The 18746-nt window shown below is 39.7% G+C and overlaps 1 protein-coding gene across 3 annotated transcripts in view; it reads left to right on the top strand.

The window, feature by feature from the left end:
• Nucleotides 1-18746, top strand: part of LOC144805598 (membrane-spanning 4-domains subfamily A member 4A-like) — a 149804-nt gene that overhangs the window by 86896 nt on the left and 44162 nt on the right. The gene's annotated exons all lie outside the window — the stretch shown is intronic.

The raw sequence follows: 18746 nt of genomic DNA, 5'->3' as shown, positions 1-18746 counted from the left end.
AAAGTACCATGTGAATCAGTAATAGATATAATTTTAGATTTTTGCTTTTTAATTTTTTCAGATAGTTTGCAAGTGATTTGCCTGCCTTATTGCGCCCACCGTACATTTTAGCATTACATTTAAGAAGGTTATTGGAGGCAGAATCCCAGGAGTGTTTGTTGTATTGCATCTTGGCTTTAATAAGAGAAGACAACGTGTCAGGGGAATTAGTTGTGAAATAAAGAGGTTTATGATCTTTAATTTGTTTAAGAATTTGAGAGGAAAGAGCAATGGCTTTTTTCTTTTTTACGGGATACAAATTCAATAATACAGCCCCTAGCGGCAGCCTTAAAGGCATCCCAAATGAAGTGAAACTCAGAAGTGGAGTGTAGGTTAGTGTGAAAAAATTCTTCCATAAACAACGAAAAGTGTTCAACAAATTGAGCATCTAGAAGGAGAAAGTTATTAAAGCGCCAACGCCGGGAAGTAGGAGTAGGAGAGGGATAATCCATATCCAAAATAACAGGGGCGTTGTCAGAAATGAGAATGGAACCTATTTCTGAATTAGTCATAAACTGAAAGGCATGCTGGGTGAGAAAGATATAATCAATACGTGAATGTGAGGAATGAACTGGAGAAAAAAAGGAGAACTCAAGAGAGTGTAGTGTAGTTTCTATTTTCCCAATAGGCTCTGCTCATTTGAATAATATCTTCAATAGTATAGACGTAGGACTGTGGTTAACTAGGTCTTCTACTGACGATATTAGACTTAAAGTTATGTGTGTGCCAGCTAGCTCAGAGTTCACTAGAAACTTTCTTGAATAGGCAAGGAGGAGTTTAACCTCCCTGGATAGACAAGAAGGGATTTAGTTTCTGACAACCATAGAACATGACAACTTTGCTCTCCCCTAATCAAGAGTATATCTCTAGAGTCGTGTGAAAACAAAAGACATCTTATTTTACTCAGTCAGTACGTGCATTCTTAGTTTCACCAGATTGTAGAGAAAAAGGAAGAGACGGGCGTGTTCAATAAAAAGGTGTTATTTATTGATCAGTCTCCTTTCTCATACAAGAGAAATGAATCGCTATTATTGCAATACTTATAGTTAAGTAAAGTGCATACAGTAAAAACAGGATTATATAATAATACTGTAAAAGCATTGATATGGTTTCTTAGCCATATAATACTTAAAATGGATAAAAGTTATATACATATATACATTGACTAATCGTACTCAACTGGTGCTTCTAACTACGCCTACCCCAGTGTACCTGACCTAAGCCTAATACGTGGGCGGGAATAGATAAGTAGCAGTTTAAGTTAAGTTTGTTTTGCCAACGATCTGATTCAAGAATTCTCTGTAAGGGGTTATTCGGTTCAGTACCTGGGATTTAGAAGGCTGGAGGGCTGGTATCTCAATCTCAGGACTTGATATCCCAGCTGCCTGCGAGGGCGGCTGGAAACGCCGGGGGCTGGATTTCTCGGCAAGAGAAAAGGCAGCGTCTCTCTCTCAGCGCGTCAAAAGGGAGGGGCAGCGTCCGTGGGCTCCTTCTGCATCAGCTGGGCTCCTCGGCAAGTAGCGCTGCTCCAATCTCGTCACCACCGTGTGTTTGCTTAGGGCAATGTCGGTATTATTTATACCTGAAAGGTGCCGAGATTGACGTAAGGATGGCCATAAATACGTCAATAAGGATGTCATAAGAACTGGTCGTTCTTACATTCTTTACTGGAGTTCTTGGCTAAATCAAAACAATAGCTGCGGGGGATTTCCCAGGTTGCTGGAGGTTTGATTTGTTTTGAGAACTCGGTATGCTTTCTATGGGGGCCGGAGGAATAGTGCTTGCCCAATGTGGTAGCATGCGCTATGACCTAATCAGAAAACGGGTTTCTGTGCCATTGTATTGCTACTAGTGATCTATTAACCGGACAAGGGTCAGAAATAGGAATATCGATACAGTTCCCATAGGAAACATATCACACCCACTCCACGGAATCTATGTCCATATTTACTAACCTTAAGCATAGTAAACATAACTAATATTGTATGTTTATTTAAACCGCCCCAAAATACATTAATTTGCATGAAAATTGGATTAGCGTAATACATGAAAAATGAATATAGTTACTGTATGCATTCAAGCAGTGTAATCATTCAAAGAGGATGCACAATATTATATCAGCACGAATGATTTGCGAAAATAACATGAAATGGCTCTTAATACAGAAGAAAAAGTGCGAGACCATTTCATCACATGGAAATACAATTGTATGTGAAAATAACCTAGAGGTCGAGGTAATGTCTTCTAGAGGTACCTAAAAATAGAAGTTTCTGTTCTCTAAGAATAGTTTTACTTTAAGCAGAAGATAAGTGCCTGAAAGGTAAATATTTTGGATGTTGGAGAAAAAGTTCCTGTTTGCAGGAGCAGACTCGAAAAAATTCTTAGTGGCTTTGTTTTCAAATTTGAAGGCCAAATTCAGAATTCAGGGAACACTGTGTGCACGTTGCTCAAAGTCATTCTTTCTGTTCTGGTGAAAACATCATATCATTTAGATGTTCGAAAAAACAGTCAACAGCTTCTGGTGAGAGTTCTACTAGGTTGGAAAATGACGCTACCATGCAGTCACGAGCATGATTGCTTTCAATGATGCTTTGATCAGCATAGCTGACAGATGGTCGTACCTGATCGATGCTGCTTTCATCTAGTACTTCACTACCCTTCAATCGCAGTGGTGAAGTCTCCACGAATGCCGTCATCAGGATTGGTAGCCGCTGGGGACAGCACAATGCATGAGCCTTTACTGGACTCAACAAAGTCTCTGCATCCAATGGCACTTCTGATTGTAGTGTGAGACAGGTGTCCAACACGCATTCCTCGCCGCACAGCAAGCACCTTAATACAGGCATAACACAAGTCTGCCACACGGGTCTAAATGAAAGAAACCAGGTCATATTTAAATCTCGTAGCCATGCTAATCCAAGGACTTTAGTTATGCGGTCCCGGTAGCGGATAGCTAGGATCGTTTCTTCCATTGTTGCTGGAGTCATGTCTGTGACACGGTTTGCCATAGCGAAGCAAAAGTAGCAAAAATAGGACGCCTGCTACTAGTCCCAACAGGAGAGGTATTCCGCCAAAGATGGAATGGACGAAGTTTGGGAATATACTCAGGATCGCTTTGAATGGGGTTAAAGCGCCTGAAAAAACTGTCTTAAATACACTCGCGATACCACTTGTATCAGAAATATTTAGAATTTCGTTTAGTATTTCTGCAAAGTACAGGGGGCTATTTGTTGATAACAGTGAATGAATCTCTGCCGTTGTCCTTGCAACTTGGAGATCATACATTTCTTTTGATGACGTCAACTCGGTTGGCGTCTGTAGGAGCACAGTCTTCATTCTGCTTAAAGTATCAATTTGAATAGAAGAGAAATTTAAACTGGGCCATAACCTTGCCTCCCTGTCTGGAGCATCATTCGGGAACAATACTCTTTCACAGCACATGACCCTGGTAGTCACGCTTACGAGATAAGGTTTTCCTGGCAGCAGGCTGCAACATCTGCGATCTACAATTATAATGTAACTCCCGTTCGAGAGTCTTCTAAAGAATGGTTCTATTTGTGTTGCAGGTGTGCCTAGCTGGTGACATGAAAGGTTATTTGAAGTCCATTCACAGGCCCCATGCAAACTAATACCCTGACACAGAAGTATACCGCTTAGCGATTTTGCACAATTATTGCCACTAAGAAATACACTCTGTCCTTTGTTACTGACACATGTGTGTGTATAGGGCAAGTTCCATGTTGACTTAATGTATCCTTTACCCAACCTTTCATACTGGCCTGCCTGTATATATTTTTGGCAGTATTGAAACTGGAAAGTTGTTATCGGAATATTTATAATACCATGTATTATCCATTCAATGACAGGTCGTTCTGACATTGTCAATGGTAATCTCTCAAGTTTTTCAATGCTCAGAATTGTATAGTCAGCACCCTTCTGTGCCAAACTGATTTGTTTATCAGTAAGGTTAAAGATATTAAATAGTGACGTTGTGTTGATTAAATGCCAAGGCACATAGCCTGAACGCAGATTTTGTAACGTCCAGCCAAGCTGTACAATAGAACGTAATTGAGACTGACCGTGTTGTAACATCAGTAAGTCTTGCTCTATTATATCGATTGCTGAAGACACAATACTGTCCAGTGAATATATTCTGGAAGACAGAGTCATTAACCCATTGTCCACAACAGAAAGTGATTTTTCCAAATTAACACGGTCAATTTCCCGTATTTTTTCTGCTGTCTCAATTTGAGTTTCTTTCCAAGCTTCGTTATAAGCTGCATATATAGAGGCCGCTATGAAACGTTTTTGACGCTGTTTGCGTGGTCCCATAATGAAATCACGCAAGTCAGCACCTTCTTTAAGTAAAGTTAAGTGTTGCTTAATTTCTGCCAGTGTAGATGTATGTAGCCATTGAAGGCAGAGCTTTCCCACACTGTAAGTAGTTACAATCCCTGGATGTTGTCTCTGGGAGTATCTAGGGTCTGGCCTGGTCAATGTGAAACCCTGTATTTTGTTCAGGAATCTGTCTTGACAGTTATTTGTGTCTGTGTGCCAGATCAACCATTGTTTCCAATCAGGATGTGTCTGTTTTGATTTAAAATATGGGTTACGTCTATCTCAACATCCGTAGTGCTATTACTATCCGTTGTTGGCTTTGGAATAGGCGGTTTGTTTAAGTCTTTGATTTTGGCTAGACCAAGACAGGTGGTCTGTTGAATAGTGTCATTCAAAAATATAATTTGTTCTGGGATCATGCAGACTCTAAATAATGATTCTATACCTTGCACTTGCCAATCTTTTGTGCCCCAGATCGTTTTCGTTTCAATGTAATTGTTCCAGAAATCAAAACCAAATGTATTCATTTTTTCAAAAAATGAGTCCGAATATATCAATTTTGTGTTTGTAAGCATGGTTTTCACTCCTGTCTTATTTAACAATTTGAAATAGAATGTTTCTGAATTACTTGTGTTAAACCCTGAAAAGTATGAATATTTATCATAAAATGTTTTTGAACTGCCTTTTGGTGGAGTTGCACAATGTTCCCATTGGTTATAATTTAAAAATTTCTAGGCTGAGTAGATTTATGCAGATAATGGTTACCATAATGGTTATAGCAAAACATTTGATCGTAATTAGATGAACCTTGTAAATAATCATGTTCTGTAAATTTAGCTGACATCACTGAATCAGACATCATATCATTAATACTTTCAAAGTCCCAATCATCAGCAAATGTGCTTGGTTTTACAAAGTCACTTAATGAAATCTTAAATTGGTGTGTATACTTCAGGAGTTCAACCGGACCATATATTTCATATTCAGTTTTGTCCCATGCTACCCCGCCGGGTATAGGATTGGCTGTGAAGTTTACTGAAGAAAGTTCTCTTTTCTCGACGTGTGACGATGTGTGTGGTTTAAGGACCAAGTTGATATTCTGGCTTGCTGTGTCCATTGTAGCATATTTTCCTTCAATTAAATGTCCCAAGCATAGTACCATGATGAGCCAAAGTATGAGGACAAATACACCTAGTGCCACCCAAATTTCAATCCATGGAGAAATCAGATAGGTTTCTTTTAGTTGATGAAAAAGTTCCTTTGCTTTGTCTTTAAAAGTTCTTTTCGTTGGATGATCGTCAGGTTAATTCAGATCCTCGGAAAAATCATCGAAGTTGATGAAGCAGCCGGATGCTGTTCTGTCAATTGTTTCAATTGCTTCTGGATTACTTTTTGCTTTTAGAATTTGCTTTGTCTCATTAGCATAGTCTGTGGTTACATCATTGTAGGTTGGTGTTTCTTGATGTAAAGTTTTGATTTGGGTTTCAAGAGGTTTAAGTTCCATTGCTTTGTTGCATAGTCCTTGTTATTTTAATGTAGGTTTATCAAATGTGATTAGTCTTTCAGTTTGAACCTCTGTTGTTGTAGCAAACTTTGGTGTTCTGCTACTTCTTGGGAGTCCACTTGGCCTACTACTTGTTATCGGCCACATGATTGTGGTTTAACCAGGTCGATGGATACAACTCGGTTCTCCTTTTTACCAGCAAGGGGCGGTAGTACTACTGATCTTGTCCCGTTGACAGACAAGACAGGAACTGCTTTTCTGTAAGAAGGCACAAATTCCTTCTTTACCGCGATCTTCTCTCTGACCAGATCCCCGATCTTTGGAATCCAGACAGGCCTTGCTGGGACAGGTGGTTTCTCTTCAGTGGTTGTTGGCTGTTGTTTCAGCTTTATGTTACTCAGGTCTTGTCTTGTTTCATTTAAGTCCTGCAAAATAGCCAAACGATCTTTGATATCAAAACATTTTTCTTTAACCACTGAAGTCTGACTATCGAAGTCCTGGACTAACATTCTAGTCCCAAACAATAGTTCGTACGGACTGAAACCTCTCAGAGAATTTCTTGGCAGATTATTAAGACTACGTTGGACACTTATTAAATGTTTGACCCACCCAGCTCCCAAACCTAATACCTTTGCTGTTACCGATTGCTCTATGCCTTGGTTTTTTCTTTACACCATCCCGTTTCCCTCAGGAAGGAAGTGAGAAGAGTCCCGCAATGCAATGTTCATTCTGGCCAGGCACCCCCCATAAGCTTTTTAGAGCTAAAGGAAAGATTTTGGTCAGAACGTAACATGCTTCTAGCGTATATGCCATTATAGACTCGCAAATCTTTTATAACAGTTCAGACGTCAGCCGATCGCTGGGGTCTACATTATAAGTGAAAATAGTCTCTACATGTTAATACAACGCATTATTCATACTGGGTGAGTTTATATTGTTATCCTATTCTTTATTGAGCGAAAAGCCGCGGGAATCCACCGTTTCGTTCACCACTGCGATCTCTGTTGCAGTTTGGACAGTTTCTCGCGAATAGGTGTTGCTCCAGACTCATACCTGCCCACCAGTATGTTGATTGTAATTCTGCTAGAGAATCCTTAATTGTGCGATGTCTAAGACCCTCGCCAATATGTGCGTCTACTATTAACAAGACTCTCCTGTTCATGTTTGGAATCACTCTATCCCCCACTCCAGGGATTCGAGCAAAAGGAACGGAGTTTGCATCGATTATGTATGTATAACTGAGTGGATACATGATGGGTAGCGCTGAACAGTCGCCCATTGATGACGTTTTTACCGCCAGCATTGTTTCACCGTCAATGTGTTTTTCTGTATGCTTTTTTGTAGCTACGGAAGCCAATTTAGTTGCTACCGCTGTGGCTGTCTCAGCCAATGAATTCCCTGCAACGTGAACGCCATCACGCTGATGACTCAGTGAATGTATCACGTGAGTTTTTGGTAGTTCTTTCTGTAAAAGAACTACTTGTTCCCAAAGCGCTTTTTGCTTTATTGTGGCACCTGTGTCATCTTTGTAACCGTTTTGAATCCATTTCTGTAAATCGTTATTGTATGATTTGACGCAGTAATACGAATCGCACACTATAAGTGTCGGGAATTCGCGATCGGCATTATCTAGCGCCATTTTTAACGCTATTATTTCAGTTTGTTGTTCTGAGTTATTTTCTACTGAGTGTGTTTTTGTAAATAGAGGTCTCAGTTTACCTCCGCGCCATACGCCTTTTACAATCTCGCATGTGGCGTTGTATGCTTGCTCTCCCCATACTGAGGGTTGAGCATGTCCGTCTGTATAGATTACACAGGCGTACTGTCGTAAGGGCAGAATGTCGATTGGCGGAGGATATTCTCTCTCATATTCTAGATACTTTAATTTTGTCATTTCCGGGTCAAAATAGTATTTTACTTTGTCCGTAGCAACAGAATTTACCCATTGTATCCATTCTGGATTCAGTGTCGTTGTTGGTAAATTACATGGGGTTGTTAATGCCTCAAAAGCTGATTCTGCTGTTCTGACTGTAATACGTCTACCGTCAGCTTGGTATTTTTCTTTTGCTACAGCTGTTTGAACCGCATGAACAATGTTTTCCTTAATGCTGAACTTCTTTTCAGCTTCTGTGTACAAGTGTGATTTGTATGCTATTGGTACCGTTTCTCCCTCATTAGAGGTCAGGTATGTGAATCCGCATCTTCCTGGGATGACTCGAATCACAAGGTTGCGTGTGTTGTCGCGAGTTTGTAGTTTTGTTTTAACTAACATGTCTGTTTGTAAAGATCTCAAAATTTCTGTGTGTTTTTGAGTCCAGTTGATTCTTTTAAAATCTGGTTTTATTAGATCATAGAGGGGTTTGACCCTCTCTGCATAATTTATAATGTAAGTTCTTCCGAAATTTAGGAAACCTAGAATTGATTGTAAGTTTTTTAGTGTTCTTGGTGCTTGGATTACAGCACATTTCTCTAGGAAATTGTCAGCCAGGCTTTTGCCTTCACTTGATAATTCATATCCTAAAAACAGGACAGTTTGATGCGCAATTCTTGACTTTTTAAAGTTGAATTTGTAACCCTCTGCTGCGAACCCAAGTATTATGGTGTTCGCTCTTTTCAAGTGAGTATCCAAGTCATCATCTGTTAGATAAATGTCATCGACATAAGATAATGCCTCATCATCATATATTTGTAGTAACTCTGTTACTCTCGCTGAGAATAATCCTGGGCTGTTCTTGAACCCCTGCGGTAAACGACAGAATTTTTTTTGTGAGCCGTTTATTGAGAACGCGGTCAAATATCTGCTTTCTGGTGCTATATTTTGACAAAAGAATCCGTTAGAGATGTCTAATGTTGTTTTGTATTTTTTGCGCACTATGTTATTCATTAGTGCTGCACTATGTGAGTTTTGTACTGCAAAAGTTTTGCAACATGAGTTCAAGTGTCTGTAGTCCAAAACAAGACGATATGAATCATCTGGTTTGGAGACAGGAAACAAAGGATTGTTCATTTGTGAGGTGCAAGTTTCAATCACCCCCTGGTATTCAAGTTGATCTAGGATCTCTTTTACCTGTTTTTTAGCTTCTTGTTTAATTGGGTACTGCCTCTGTGCAGTAGGTTGTGATTTTAACTGGATTTTGTGAGGAGGAGAGTCCTCATCCCATCCCACATGGTTTTTATGTAATGCAGGAGCTTGGGCTACTGCCCACTTTCTTGCAAGTGTATATTTTTTATGTATTGGAATATGATTTGAGAAGGCAGGCATAAAGATTTCTTCGCCATGAGGGCACTCCCTGACAGACTCTGGTGGCCAGTCTTTTTCAGCTAGAAGGATGTCATAGCCCTTGGAGAGATTATCCCAAATAGACCCCTTATTTTCCTAGTCTTATCCCCCTCTATACGCAATGTTATTTCATATATTTTATGAGGTTTGCTAACTCTGGTATCTGCAGTTTCCACCTGAATGTATTCATTCGTGTCCACTGTCTCCAGATGTTTCATCAGGATCTTGCGAGCTATGCTCACTTCTGCTGCGCTGTCTAGCATTGTCTGAGCCCACTCTCCGTTTTTCAGCTGTGTCCTCAGTATCCTCGGCATGTTTGATTACTTTGATACTGGCTACCTTCTTCTTTGGAAATTGTAATTTTTTATTTTGATGAGCAGGTTCCTTGTCTTTGGACTTGACGTGCTCTTCCCTGTGTTCTGATCGTCTTCTTCATTGCAATTTCTGCGAGGAAGTCTGAAAAGATTGAGAGGGACGTGTATCAATATCTTGATATCTGTCAGGTTTCTTTATATTATACCTATTTCTAAGGTTGTATTTTTTCACAGAGGGCTCCCTTTGGGGAGACCTGCGTCCTTGGTCCGGAGATCTTTCTCTCCGCCGAGGAGACCTTCCTCTGGTTTGGAATCTTTTTTCTTTAGGAGTGGATTGTTTATTTCCATCCCAGCTCTTTTTTTGAGTGTTTAGATTATTTTTAATAAATACCTTTTCAGGATTTTCAATTAGTTGGGGTTTCACCGGTATTCCACCCAAACTATCTCTTCCTAGTTCTTCATAGGATTTTTCTATGATTCTGGCAATTTCAAATGGTTGGTCTGCTATGTTTGTCTCTTTCAACCTCTGGCGGATCGCCACATTTGCTGCTTCTCCCTTTATATTGGCTAGTAATATTGCCGAGACCTGCTTGAAATCTTTTAGTAATTTCATACCCAGAGTTAGTGCCGGTTCTGGACCGTATTCATCTTGAATTGTTTTAACACGTCTGGTATTACTGACATGGATGGAACACCATGTGTTTTTGTGTAAACGGAAGCAAAGACTGTACCCCAAGTGTCACAGTCCTCCACATGTGGTGCGATTCCCATTGGGAGACAGATAGTCAGAATCCTGTGTTTCTTAACCGGGGTGGTATCTGGAAATACCGCCTCTATTTGAGTGATTTTTTGTGCTAACCAGAATGTAATTTGTTCCCGTTTTGTGGGTACTTTACCTAGACAGGACTGTATGTTCTGTGGTGTAATTTTATTTGTGTTCCCCTGATGAGGGGTCAGCTGTGTAATTTTAATAGCTAGTTGGACTGTTGAAGTCCGCATTATATATTGGACTAATTGTCTGTGTATTTTAGTTAGTTGTTTTAGCTGTGCTAAAAGATCTGGTGCAGACATTTCTTCAATGTCTGGATGTGGTGTGTATCCGGCTAGGACCGGCCACGTTGCTCCTGGTCTACCTAGTGGACCGAGCCTGGTGATGTGATTATTATGTTTTAGGGCGCCATTAAACCAGAGCAGGTGCTCTTGGTATTTGAGTGGTATCTCCACCTCCTCGAAAGGAGTGTAGATATCAGGTGGTTCCTCTATTTTATAATAGTGGAACTCTTTTGTAACAGCGTTTGCTGCTGGAAAGTTTATCCATGAATAGAATACCTCTGTCTGCCGATATTCGTGTGCCTCAATTACGAATATGACTGTACCACCTCTCGGTGTTAGTCCATTTTCTATAAGTTTTAAGGTTATAGTTTTTCTTATGTTGACCGGGATTAGTATTGCCTCCAGGTCTTGCTGTAGGAGACTATTGTCATTCGCTAGAAGTTGAGCTGCTATTCTAGCTGTCTCCCTTTCTTCTTCAGTTTCTGACATTGTACTGTCAGGAAGGTTGTTTTGTTTATTTGCAGATCAGGTTTCTACGGAAACAAAGATTAGATGCACAATATTTTGGAACAGTGTATCCTTCAATGTTGAATAAACCAAGAACCATACATAGGAGTCTCCTCCTACGAAGTTTGGCGGATTTAACCTTTCACCCACTCCAGACGTCTTTGGAGTATTATGGGAAAAAAGGGTCCGTGTGAAAAAGCACGACTGAGTTACTCTAATGTCTTACGTTAGATTTATCGCCTATCCAAACAGTTGGGCGCCATGTAGTGTAGTTCCTATTTTCCCAATAGGCTCTGCGCATTGGAATAATATCTTCAATAGTATAGACGTAGGACTGTGGTTAACTAGGTCTTCTACTGACGATATTAGACTTAAAGTTATGTGTGTGCCAGCTAGCTCAGAGTTCACTAGAAACTTTCTCGAATAGGCAAGGAGGAGTTTAACCTCCCTGGATAGACAAGAAGGGATTTAGTTTCTGACAACCATAGAACATGACAACTTTGCTCTCCCCTAATCAAGAGTATATCTCTAGAGTCGTGTGAAAACAAAAGACAACTTATTTTACTCACTCAGTACGTGCATTCTTAGTTTCACCAGATTGTAGAGAAAAAGGAAGAGACGGGCGTGTTCAATAAAAAGGTGTTATTTATTGATCAGTCTCCTTTCTCATACAAAAGAAATGAATCGCTATTATTGCAATACTTATAGTTAAGTAAAGTGCATACAGTAAAAACAGAATTATAAAATAATACTGTAAAAGCATTGATATGGTTTCTTAGCCATATGATACTTAAAATGGATAAAAGTTATATACATATATACATTGACTAATCGTACTCAACTGGTGCTTCTAACTACGCCTACCCCAGTGTACCTGACCTAAGCCTAATACGTGGGTGGTAATAGATAAGTAGCAGTTTAAGTTAAGTTTGTTTTGCCAAGGATCTGATTCAAGAATTCTCTGTAAGGGGTTATTCAGTTCAGTACCTGGGATTTAGAAGGCTGGAGGGCGTAAAGTAAATGTGGTATTAAAACATTTTTAAAATGAAGATAGAAACGCACAGTAAAGCCATCTGAACCAGGTGTTTTATCTTTGGGCAAAAGAGTAATAGCGGTAAGAATTTCTTTCTCCAAAATAGGAATATCTAAGGAGGAAAGGTCAACAGGATTATCACGTGATTTGGGGATAGATTGAAAGAAAGAATCAATTTGTGCAGGAGAGGGACTGGATTCTGCAGTGTAAAGAGTAGAATAGTATTGAACAAAACAATCAAGGATTTTAGCGTCAGAGGACTGCAAAGTACCATGTGAATCAGTAATATATATAATTTTAGATTTTTGCTTTTTAATTTTTTCAGATAGTTTGCAAGTGATTTGCCTGCCTTATTGCGCCCACCGTACATTTTAGCATTACATTTAAGAAGGTTATTGGAGGCAGAATCCCAGGAGTGTTTGTTGTATTGCATCTTGGCTTTAATAAGAGAAGACAACTTGTCAGGGGAATTAGTTGTGAAATAAAGAGGTTTATGATCTTTAATTTGTTTGAGAATTTGAGAGGAAAGAGCAATGGCTTTTTTCTTTTTTACGGGATACAAATTCAATAATACAGCCCCTAGCGGCAGCCTTAAAGGCATCCCAAATGAAGTGAAACTCAGAAGTGGAGTGTATGTTAGTGTGAAAAAATTCTTCCATAAACAACGAAAAGTGTCCAACAAATTGAGCATCTAGAAGGAGAAAGTTATTAAAGCGCCAACGCCGGGAAGTAGGAGTAGGAGAGGGATAATCCATATCCAAAATAACAGGGGCGTGGTCAGAAATGAGAATGGAACCTATTTCTGAATTAGTCATAAACTGAAAGGCATGTTGGGTGAGAAAGATATAATCAATACGTGAATGTGAGGAATGAACTGGAGAAAAAAAGGAGAACTCAAGAGAGTCAGGGTGAGATATTCTCTTGGAGTCAATAAGGCCTTTTTGCATCTTATTGGGTACATATTTGGTTTGTGATTTCCTCTCTAAAAAGGGATCCAGTAACTGGTTACAGTCACCCCCCACAATTAAATCTTCAGTAGCATGTGAAGAGAGGAGCGATGAAAAATCATTCCAAAAGGTGGGGTCAATACCATTAGGGCCATAGACATTGCAAAATGAAAGCTTAACATTATTTACAATACAATCCAAAAACAACCATCTGCCATCAGTATCGTGGAACTCATTCAACGACTGAACAGTCAGTGATTTATGAAATAAAATGATAACTATTTTTTTTAGTACCAGCTGGGGAACAGAAAACTGCTCCCACCCATTGTTTGCGCAATGAAGACAATTCCTGTAGAGATAAATGCGTTTCTTGCAACAAAGCAACTTGACATTTTAATCTTGCTAGATGAGAAAGGACACATTTTTTTATAGGATTTCGAAGACCTTTTACATTCCATGAAATATTGCAAAGACCATTCATTTATGTAGATAAGAAGAGAGTAGGCAAAGGATTATAAAAGCTTCAGGGGAAAATAGAGAAAGAGCTATAAAGCAGGAAGGAGTGATAAAAGGGATCAGTGGAAAAGAAGAGGCACAGATATAAAAATAAATAATCTGTAGGAAATCAAAGGGAAGGAAAGAGGGGAAAGAAGATAAGAGTTAGAGAAAGGAGAAAAGGAATGGGAGAGAAGGACTCCAGAAAGATAAGATAATAACAAGAAGATGACAAAAAGCCAAATGACCTCAGACATGTAAAGACAAAGAAACAGACAACAATGAGGTGGGAGGGGGAGCAGCAAAAAACAAGATAACCGCACAAGCAGAAGAGAAGAGGAAGTTATGGTCACCTGAGAAACAATAATAGATAGAAAGAACAAAATAGAAAAAGCTCTAAAGACCACAAGTAACCTAGTAAGACAAATGAAGGGAACTTACCAAACAGTTAGGAAGGTGGGGCAGCAGAACGAAGGCACAGTACAAACATCGGAGCATCACAAATGAAAAATGGAATGTACAACAAGGACTACGAAAGGGGAACCTATGAAACAAAAAAAAAAAGAACAGGAACTGCATTACAACAGGAAACAGAAAACAGAACAATAAAAATCAGCAAACATGAAAACATAGAAGTTAGGGTTTGCTGAGTTCCATGGATTCCTCTCCATGGGTATAGATAAATTTCCGAAGATCAGCCGGATCTTCAAAGCTAAAAGTTCTTTCTTTGTAGGTCACTTTGAAGAAGCAGGGATGGATAAGGCCATATCGGGCGTTCATTGATCGAAGAGCAGGTCTCAGGTCTAGAAACTCTTTAAGTTGCGCAGCAGTTGGTTTAGAAACATTTTGAGTAATGAAAATTGTATGTCCAAGCCAAAGCAACTGTTTGTGTGGTTTAGCAGAGTAAAGGATAGTCATGAGGTCTGAATAAAGAAGGAAGTAAGCAATGATGCCTCTGGGTTTGGAAGAAGAAGAAGAATTCCTTGGTCCTAAACGATGGGCCCTTTGAATAGTGATATCCAAGTGCTTAGGAAGGCCAGATATAGGAAGGACTTGAGCCTTCAAAAATTGGATGATATCAGACCCCTCCGAACCTTCCGGAATACCATAAATGCGCAAATTATTACGCCTGTTGCGATTTTCCAAATCCTCAGAGGTTTTTTTAAGCAGGTCAACCTCCCTTGTTAAGCTGGCAACCTAGGAAAAAACATCTTGAGCATCACTGACCTTTTGCTCTACGTCAGATAATCTCAAGTCCAGATTAGACCATTTATCATCAAGTCTTTGAAGAGTTGTGGTGGTGTCAGTCATGAAAGGGCAAATGAGACGCAACTCCTCCATAATGTCCTCCAGTGTAACAGGAAGTGGGGACTTAGATGGAGAGGGGGAGCCTTTTTAAGGCATTTAGCATTAGCCGACACATCTTTACGTGTAGCAGAGTTATTGCCATGAGCCTTGGAACTGTGCGGAGGTTCCATTGTAATAAAGAGGCACAAAATACAGGTAAGACCAAATGGCAAAAACAGAAAGGAGTTGTAAGGAAACCACCAGTATATAAAGCAGTAGCGAAAAGGCAGCAACTTTAATTAGTCCTGATACAGTGCAGCAGGATCTGGTAAATACGTCATATGGATTGAGGAACCATGACGCATGTATAAACTTGAGGTGAATTAAAATATCCAAAAAAAGGTGCCCATGAAATTTCACAAATGAAGCATCTTTTCCAATGAGCAAAAGGAAAAGAGTTCATCAGCATTAAAACAGCAAAGCAAGCCATGGATAAAAGAAGCAGCAGAAAGGGAAAGAAAAACGCTGCGAATAAAAGCCAGTAAAAAAACAAAATGGCGGCCGTTATCGAGGGGAATGCATTTCAGCCGAAAATTAGACGAAAGGACTCTGAAAGCAGGGGGTTGCTTCCGACAGAAGAATCAACCAAAATAGCGCCGAAACTCCGCCGCAAAACAGGTCCTTCTTAAACGAGCGCTGCTCATCAGCGCACAGCTCTTCTGGTGGCGGGCCATCTTTGTTTGCCGCGTCGCGCACTCCTAGTGCCCCTATCCTAATAAGCATGGGGTGTGCAAGTCTGCCAGAATGCCTTGGAATACTCTAACTCTCCACTTACCTAAGGGTGTGTGTCATCTGGTAGCAGTTTTGTAAGAGGCTGGCGTCATTCTCAGGATGGAGTTGTAATTCAGCTGGGATAGAATTCAGGCATGGGTCGACCTTCCAAAATCCATCGAGATGCTCCTGTGTCTAAAAAAAGGTCTGGTCCAGGATATATATTAAATTGGACCCGTTAGTCAGTGCCTGAGCTCGAGTCCTGAAGTGATTGTTTATTCTACCTACCCAGGGCTGTTGCTGAATGAACAATAATAAACAACAACATTTTGTGCAGTGTACTAAGCCCTTGTACAGAATGCAGCATGTGAAAGTAGATGTTAGGGTGTTCAGTTTTAGAATACATTTTTATATGAGTTAAATGTTTAGGCATGTTATAACATGTCTTCTTGCTGTTTTTATAATATTCTGTATAGTTGCATTAGATTTACTAAAACAGATTGTTCCTGCAGTAATAAATACTTTTACTTAAAAGTGTTCATTCTTCTAAGTACAGTGTGTCTGTGAAATATTGTGAATAACTAAATAATGCTTGTTACTGTTTCCATGAAGCCTTTGATCCCCTTATGGGATTGTTAGTAATCCTAAATCAATGCCTCAATTTCAATTACAAATTGAATGGTGTTTTGAGGGGCTTTAATAACCTGTCTTTCAATTTCATCATTGGTGGATTGAACCAAATTTACTCATGTCAACCATCGATGAGACACCACACCTTGAGGAGCAATGCCAACGTTGTAGCCTATGCAACAGGCCAGGTATTTTCAGTTAGGGCCGCTTAACTTTGTTACTGTCTTCCAGCTTCTCTGAGAGCTTTTCAAGATTTGCTTCAGTTTAGGAAGGCACCTTAGACACTTTCAGGCTATCTCTATGAGGTTAGAGAAAGGATACCTTTGAGGTTGTAATGCACTCTACAAATCTCCATTCAATTAAATTCAATAAGGACAGCGTTTTAGGCTTAAAGACACAGGCATTTTGAGCTATCAGTTCATTTAAGGCCAGATGTAGGTAGCCAAATACCGGTCGGTAACGGGCGAATTCGGCCGTTACCGACCGGTATTTGGCTTTTGACATGTAGGGGGAAGGAAACAGGCCAATTCGGTAATTTGACCGAATCGGTAAATATACCGGTCGGTAAATTTACCGACCGGTATTTTTACAGAATCGGTAAAATTGAGATGTAGGTGGGACTCTTCTGAGTCCCACAAGCCCTACAAATTCGGTATTTTACCATCAAATTCAATTTGATGGTAAAATACAGATTCAGGTGTGCATGCACATGTGTGCATGCACACCTGTGCTATATGACAGGCAGACCTGCCCTTAGGGCAGGTATGCCTGCCACATGGCCCCCGAACCTTTTTTGGGGGTGCTAGAGGGTGTCAAAGTGACACCCCCTGCACCCTTGTCAAAATCGGTATTTACCGATTCGGTAAATACCGACCGGTAATGCCCATTCATTCCTATGGGCTTCAAAGCCCATAGGAATGAATGGGCATTACCGGTCGGTATTTACCGAATCGGTAAATACCGATTTTTACCGATTCGGTAAAAGGAACATCTGGATGTTCCTACATCTCCCCCCTTCTTATTTACCGATTCTTATTTACCGAATCGGTAAAATTCGGTAAATAAGAATCGGTAAATTTTTCCTACCTACATCTGGCCCCTAATCACATAAACGACAACCATTAAACACACTTCAACACCATTTTTGTAATTTTGAGTCACGGATTTTATTCTGACTACTTTCATTGCTAGCTAAAATATTTCTTGGTCTCATCCCTGTGGACTTCTAAAACATGGCTAAAAATATGTCATGATACACAATATATTTAAAGAATACCTAATTCTCAATAACCTAATTGATTAGATGGGTTCTCTGAGAGCTTTATTGAGAATTTTCCAGAATTCTAGCGTAACTGCTAAAGTGTATATACACAGTTATTGCACAAAAATTGTAAACCACAGTTTTTGACATTAGCAGTTAAACTCTAATTCCTAAGCCTAGTAAGGATTCTAATTACAGCGCAATTAGGAATCTCTTTCACTTCTTAACATGCATTTCCAAACTCAATAAAAACTGGTGTCCTAGTTGGAGTTATTTTTTAACAGGATTTCTCCCATGGTGTTTTGGTCATTCTAACATCAATCCATAGTAATGTAATCATCAAGCTGATCTAAATTGACCTGGTGGCAGTTGGACTTCTTTGGGAAAAGGGGTTTAACTTTGTGGACTGCTTATATTTATTTAAAAGTCTGTGACATATTTATGAAAATTTCACGTAACACACGCGCAACATGTTAAGTTGCTGCATTGCTTGAAAGGGAAAGAGCAGAACAGCATCATATTTTTATGGATTTGGAGCAGTTTTGCTCTCGAAAACCACGATATGAAAAGAGGGCCCGAGGGAATTATTTTTAATGACCAAATGAACTCCAAACCCGGATAAAATGAACAAATAACAAAACTAGGAGAACACTGGTCAACAAAATGGTGAGACTGTTGAGCTAGAAAAACCCCAATGGACTCAGTTCCACTATACTGAGACACGTCCCATCAGCCCACCTCACTGGCGGAGCATCATCATTTGGGAATGAGATATATAGATACAGTGAAGTGCACCCCTCAATGAGGGGGACTTTGCTCACACTGCATCTAGAGGACACCAAACTGTCCAAGTTCTCAGTAAAGTGGTGCTGAAAAATGTTAAAAAGTACAGTGCATGAAAAAGTGCGGGTTAAAAATAGCTACCGGAAAACACCGCCATCTTTTATTTAGTGTTTGCCAAGTGCCAAGATTAAAAAGAAGTGAAAAAAACAGATAGTTTGAAATAATAACTATCTCAAGGCAATAGGATCAGGGTCAACATGTTTCAGCCATTATGGTGAATGTTAACCTGGCTTTCTTCAGGACCTAGTTTGAAAAATGCTACCAGATTTTCCTGTCATATCCTTAAATTAAAATTTCTTAAGGGGTTTGGGTTTTCTCACTTTATTTTTGAAGTTATTAAAACTCTGTCAACTACCATCATGGATGAATACAGATATGTGTGCCAATCTGGTGTGGGAGGCAAATGTGTGATAATGTAATCGCTCTGTGCTGTGGGGAGCTACT

This window comes from Lissotriton helveticus, chromosome 1_2 (assembly GCF_964261635.1).
Source record: "Lissotriton helveticus chromosome 1_2, aLisHel1.1, whole genome shotgun sequence".
In the NCBI taxonomy this organism is placed as follows: domain Eukaryota; kingdom Metazoa; phylum Chordata; class Amphibia; order Caudata; family Salamandridae; genus Lissotriton; species Lissotriton helveticus.
Note: the sequence above shows the minus strand (reverse complement) of the source record. Positions and strands in the feature narration are given on the sequence as shown.